General features: G+C 47.5%; 1 pseudogene; it reads left to right on the top strand.

Moving 5' to 3' along the window:
* Positions 1-2,231: 2,231 nt before the first annotated feature.
* Positions 2,232-6,440, top strand: LOC123169731 (geraniol 8-hydroxylase-like; annotated as a pseudogene).
* The last annotated feature ends 281 nt before the right edge of the window (positions 6,441-6,721 follow it).

Genomic DNA, 6,721 nt, shown 5'->3' with positions numbered 1-6,721 from the left:
TTGGAGTTAAGGTCGGTGGACGTTCAGGGGGGCCCACGAGGCAGGGGGCGCGCCCAGGGGGAGGGGGCGCGTCCCCCGCCCTCGTGGACAGGGTGTGGGCCCCCTGACGCTATTTCTTTCGGCAGTATTTTTTATTAATTCTGAAAAGTTGCTCCGTGGATTTTCAGGTCATTCCGAGAACTTTTATTTCTGCACAAGAATAACACCATGGCAGTTCTGCTGAAAACAGCGTCAGTCCGGGTTAGTTCCATTCAAATAATGCAAGTTAGAGTCCAAAATAAGGGCAAAAGTGTTTGGAAAAGTAGATACGACGGAGACGTATCAGCCAGCTGTACGGGGAGTACGCGGCAGGGAGGACAATGGTTATCGACCTCTCCAGCGACACCGACGGCGGCGACTACTCTGGACCCTATCCTATGATCGATGACTGAGTAGAGTGGATTGGAGGAGGCTCGAGAACAAGTTGGATAGGGAGTAGTTTTAGTAAGTTTCAGTCTAAATTTTGGTTAACTTATCTAAAATAGTTATGTAAAATATTCGCACTGAATTTCGGTTTTGTAAGTTTTATGTAGTAGTTTGAACCAAATTTATGTTTATGTGCACCGAATCTATATTTTTGACACACAATTTCTTTTACTCGGCTAAGTATTCGAGATGGCTTAGAAACGACCATTTTTTATAGGAGCAAATGTAGTCCACTAAAGGATACTTGGCCGTAATCCTCCTCTAAATTTTAAGAGGTCGATTTGAGATGCCCTAACCACATATAGGACGTAGGGTCCATGTAAGCCCTTGCAATCAGAGATGGTATCCGTCTAGCGCTCAGTTTGCGCCTCCGCAAGATCGCTGTTAAGAATGATTCTCTAGAGGTTGTTCGGATGATCACATCAGTGACTTTGAACGGGCTGACATCTCATCATATGTTATGAGATACAGAGAATGGGAACTGCGTTTGAATCCTTCTCTCTTAAACGTATCAACCGAAAAGCAAACGAGGCTGCACATAGATATGCAAAACAGGCTAATTATGATCGTAGAAAATGTGTTTGGGTAAGTATACTCCCTCCTTTCTTCTCGGATGTATTCAGATTCATTGTCATTCTCCAGAGTAATTGATAAAGCATGTGTTGATTTGAGGGAAAAAATGATAGTAAGAGAATGTGCACGTGTCTTCTTCTAGTCGGCCGCGGCGACTTGTACCAGCTGCTAAGTGACGGAGTAGTACGTGTGAACCACCGCCCGAATATCAAACTCCATGACGGCGCCCTACCAAGAACTCTCAAACAAGTAAACCTTGGTTGCTTGTGCACGAATCTCATGCCCATTCTTCAATAGTGGATTGTGTGATCTGATGGAGACTCTTCACAATAATTGGAGGCATGTGTAGTGCCTGGCCAGTGGCCAGAAAAATAACAAACCGGATTCCCTGTCAATGCCACCAGATCCCACCTTGCTTCAGAAGGTAGCCTGTTGTGCTGTGTTGATATGTCATGCAATTTATTTTCATGAAGCCTACAGAGTACTAATTTATAACAATTTGATGTTGTGGACGTTGGTCGTAATTTTTATCATATATAGGATAATTTTTAAAATCAGTTATTGTAACTATAAAGCTTTACACGGGCAATGCTAGACGTACGTAAAAAAAAGGTACATAAGCTAATGGGCTGTCCAACGTGGAGGGTTCTTAATGGGTGTGGAGAGGGAGAGACCCGTCCCCTGAAAATCGGAGGGGGGGGGGGGGGTGATTAATTGGTTGGAAGAATTACGTCAAGCTGAAGTTAAGTAGGTGTGGTATTATCGGTTTTACGCCTTCCATTCTAGAATATGAGGTGTTCTAAAATTTTCAGAAGCCACATTTCATAAAGTTTAACAAAAATATAAAAAATGTCAACATCTGCACTATTAATTAAATGAAATGTTAAAATATATGTCACGACGGATCTAATGTTACTAATTCAGCGTTGTAGATAAGCTTGACTTGTAAAAAAAAAGAATACAATTATATTTGAGAACAGAGCAAGTAGGTACTTAAATCAGATTCTTTTATACTTCTTCCTCACATATCTATTGTAATATCATCTTATATTATAAGACAGAGGGGGTACTCTTTTGAAAGAAATTGAGTACAAGTATTTTAGAAAGATATATAGCCTATTGTCGAAAACAGAACTTTGACTGATTTTTTAGTTTCTTTCCTGTGTCGTACGCCGAACTACACGAAGGAAGCAATGGTGGCCGCCGCTGTGCTTGTGCCCTGGCTAGCATAGCTCGTCGTCTCTCTATCTCCTCAATCTCCTCGCGCATGCGCTCTCCGGCCTCCCGCCGGGCCCCCAACCACTGCCGATCATCGGCAGCCTCCACCTTTTCGGCGACAAGCCGCACCGCTCTCTTGCCCACCTAGCCAAGATCCACGGCCCGCTCATGTCAATCCGCCTCGGCGCGGTCACCACTGTGGTCGTCTCCTCCCCCGCCATGGCCCGGGAGTTCCTGCAGAAGCTTGACTCTGTGCTCGCCACCCGGTCCGTGCCCGACGCCACCGGCAAGCACGCGGCGGGCTCCGTCCCCTGGCTGCCCGCGGAGCCGCGGTGGCGCGCTCTCCGCAAGATCATGGCCACGGAGCTCTTCGCGCCGCACCTGCTCGACGCGCTCACGGACCACGTCGCGCGGCTGGGGCGCGAGGGCACGGCGGTGAACATCGGACGCGTGGCCTTCACGACCAGCCTGAACCTTATCTCTCGCACCGTCTTCTCCATTGACTTCACGAGCCTGGACGACATGAGCAGTTCCAAAGAGTTCCAAGAGGTGATCACGGCCATCATGGAAGGCTTGGGGACCCCGAACATGTCCGACTTCTTCCCGGTGCTCGCCCCGGCCGACCTGCAGGGCATGCGCCGGCGGCTGGCGCGGCTGTTCGCGCGGCTGCACGCCATGTTCGACGCCGAGGTGGACCAGAGGCTGCGCGGCCGCGACGCCGGCCAGCCCAGGAAGTACGACTTCCTCCACGTGCTGCTCGATGTGGCAGCGCGTGAGGATGGCAAGGACTTGCTCGACCGTGAGACGCTACGCTCACATTTCACGGTAACCTACAACTTTCTTTTCTGCGGTTATAAAAGAGAAAAAATACTCTGTTTTTGCGAGGAAAAAGGGAAATCCATTAATTAAGTGGCAGCCATGTCTGCATTACATAGGTCCGGAACCTCGTCCGGCCCAGAACGAAGCCACACCGCAGTGCACTTCTTTATTCGACCAAAGTTAACTAAAAAGTGACTAACAGCGTTTTGTTCACGCCTCACAAGATTAACTAAGAATTCACCATGTTCCCGAAGACGCGAAGTAATCTCGCGGATCAACATCATATGCTCCGATCGGTCGCCAATACCTCCTTCGATTAGTTTTACCACTTCTGCGCAGTCCGTTTGAATCACAAAAGGCAGCTCAGACCACTGGGTAGCCAGGGAGATGCCTTCTGAACATGCAGCAAGTTCAGATTCTAGTGGTGATGCACACTGCCTTAGCTCACGGCAAGACGAAAAAATAATATCTCCATGTTCATCCCGGAGGACCATGCCAGCTCCTGCAGTTCCGTCCTTGGCAGAAAAGGACCTGTCGATGTTGAGCGCAGCCCAGCCGGCCGGCGGTGCCTCCCATCCAAGTGTTGATGGCCTCTCATGCTCTACATGTGATAACAATTTCCTGCTGTACAAAGGCGCAGCCACCATTTTTCCTTTGATGTGATCTCCATGAGGGTACGCCTGGATGGCTAGCAATGAGTTGATATAGCTGGTTAGGAATCTGGTCGAGGCTTCGATCGGCGGTGGTCGTTTGTCGTGGACGATCTCATTCCTCACATGCCAGCAACGCCAAATCGTCATGAGCGTATACATCCGCTCCTCTGGTGACAAGTCCGCAAGCACATGAAAAAGCCACTTTGGCCCAGTGTGCATGACTCGACGGATGTCCGGAATATTCCATTGCCGCGCCATAGCTTGCCACAAGGCGACCGCTTGAGGACATCTGCAAAGAGCATGAAAAGTATCCTCCGGTTCGGTAGCACACACAGGACACAAGTTAGATACTTCAAGGCTACGAGCATGTTTATTAGTCCATGTGGCCAGGCAGTTCGTCGCCACCCGCCAAGCAAACACACGCACCTTAGGAGGAGCAGGGCACCTCCATAAAAAAGCCCAGACGGCTCGTCGCCCGTCCGGTGCCTTGCTCGCCGCGACTGAAGATGGACGAAGACGTTCATCAAGCGCAAGCCGGTACGCGCTCCGAACCGTGAAGATACCATTACGCTCCGCTTCCCAAGCAAGGACATCCTCTTCGAGCCGTGGAGAAGTCCGAATTTTAACAATCTGCTCGACATCTACCGGATTGAAATATTGTTGTAAAAGGTCCATACGCCATGCACCGCGTTCATCCAGCAGCTCGGAAACTCTTCTTAGACGGCATCGCCCCTGCACGGTGATTGGTTTGCCGGAGCCACCGTTCGGGATCCAACGATCTCTCCATATACGAATGGATTGCCCATTGCCTACCCGCCATAAAATACCATTCTTCAGAAGCTCCAGCCCATGCGCCACTGCTTGCCAAGTTGGTGAAGAGTTGGACGGGAAAACAGTGTCAACAAGGAGACCAGATGGAAAATATTTAGCTTTCATCACTTGTGCGCATAGACTGTCCGGGTTAGAGAGGATTCGCCAAGCTTGGCGTGCCAGCAAAGCTTAGTTGAACAAGCGGAACTCACGGAACCCCATGCCTCCATGTGACTTCGGTCGGATCAGCTTCTCCCATGCACGCCGATGCGTTTTCCGCCGCCCTTTTTCAGCATCCCACCAGAAGTTACGCACCATGCGGGTGAGATCATCACAAGTTGACGCAGGCAACCTGAAGACGCTCATTAGATATGTAGGTACTGCTTGGGCAATGGACTTTATTAGCACCTCTCTCCCGCTTTGATTCCATAGACCGCACATTAGCCTGCTGGGGATCAAAGCACATGGCCAGCCTAGCCGGCTGAGCCTCCGGGGGGTCGAACAAATGGTGGCAGATGGCCAGCCAATATATGGCATCGAGATCAGGAAATGAAAAATTAGAACTTCAAAGTACAAATTTTGGAGTTACCAATTTGCTTCCATTCTATCCTTTGAGGCCCTGATTATACAGACTTAGAAACACAACATGGACACAAAAATAATTGTGGTGGCATCCACACTAGTATGCTACCAGAAACATGGACACATATAACTTAAAATTACCATCATTTCGATACTCATAGATATATCTCTAAAATTCCTGCAGAATAGTGTCGTCATGGGAATTTTATTGGAAGCATGACATGTCATGTTTTCTATTTTGCGAATCATGACATGTCGTTGTTATTCATGTGTGACAAAGAACTGAATTGTCTAAAACTCATTCGGAATTTTCCTCTACAAGAAAACTCGAATTCTTATGGGTTTTTTTCCCGTTGTTTCAAACCAATCATATTGTACTTTGCCGCATTTCAAAATTTCCACTATGGCTCTCAGATAGATTGCACTTCACCATCGGTCGGCGAAAGGAAATATTGGATCAAGAACAATGGCTTCTACTATAATCCAATGAAATGAATACCAAATCTCATGTTATATATGAACGAAGTATATATTGCAAATATGATCCATCCGCGGTATAGTATCGCAATGTGCAATTCAAAGAAATTTCAATTCTTCTATAACGCATTTAGCAAATAATTCATTCTACTTTGTGTGACACTTGTTTAGTTTATCAAAATATCTACATTTACTACTAGACTATATATATTAATGTAATATTATGTTCGCATGTTAGGATTTGTTTGCTGCCGGTAGTGACACAAGCTCTAGCACAGTGGAATGGGCAATGACTGAGCTTCTCCAAAACCCATCATCATTGGCTAAGGTCTGCGACGTGCTTGCACAAATTAGCGGCTCAAGAAGAAACATTGAAGAAGTTGATATTGTTTGATTGCCCTACCTCCAAGCTGTCATAAAAGAGACTTTTTGACTCCACCCTCCCGCTCCACTCTTGTTGCCACGCCAACCAGAGATGACGGTCAAAATAGCAGGTTGCACAATACCTAAAGGTTCACGCGTGTTCATAAACGCATGGGCGATAGGTCGAGATAAAGATGTATGGACTGAACCTGAGAAGTTTATGCCGGAGGGGTTCTTGTGTTCAGCGATTGACTTTAGGGATGTGAATTTTGATCTCCTTCCATTGGTGTTGGGCGTCGGATCTGCCCTGGAATGGCATTGGCAAATAGGATGGTGCACGGGATGCTAGCTCCACTATTAAATCAGTTTAAGTGGAGTCTCCCTGTTGAGCTGGAACGGGGTGGGATTGATATGAAATATCAGTTTGGCCTGACACTAGCGAAGGTCGTGCCCCTCTGTATAATGGCAACACCCATTTGAGCCAATAACTGCAACATTGTTAACAATGGTTTAGATGTTGTTGATGTGTAATAATTTAAATGTAATAGCCTTGTCATTTATACCATTATTTATGTGAAAATTTTCATATTATCTCAGAGTATAAACATTTCATACCTTCATTACACAAGTAGAAAACGGGGCATACGTTCGGGCCAGATAAGCCCATTAGCCCTCGTCGCCGTCGCCGTCGCCGTGCCCTGCCTCCTCGTCGACGTCGCCGTGCCCTGCCACCTCGTCGCCGCCCCCAGCAGAGTGAGCTC

This window comes from Triticum aestivum, chromosome 7D (genome assembly GCF_018294505.1).
Source record: "Triticum aestivum cultivar Chinese Spring chromosome 7D, IWGSC CS RefSeq v2.1, whole genome shotgun sequence".
Lineage (NCBI taxonomy): Eukaryota > Viridiplantae > Streptophyta > Magnoliopsida > Poales > Poaceae > Triticum > Triticum aestivum.
Note: the sequence above shows the minus strand (reverse complement) of the source record. Positions and strands in the feature narration are given on the sequence as shown.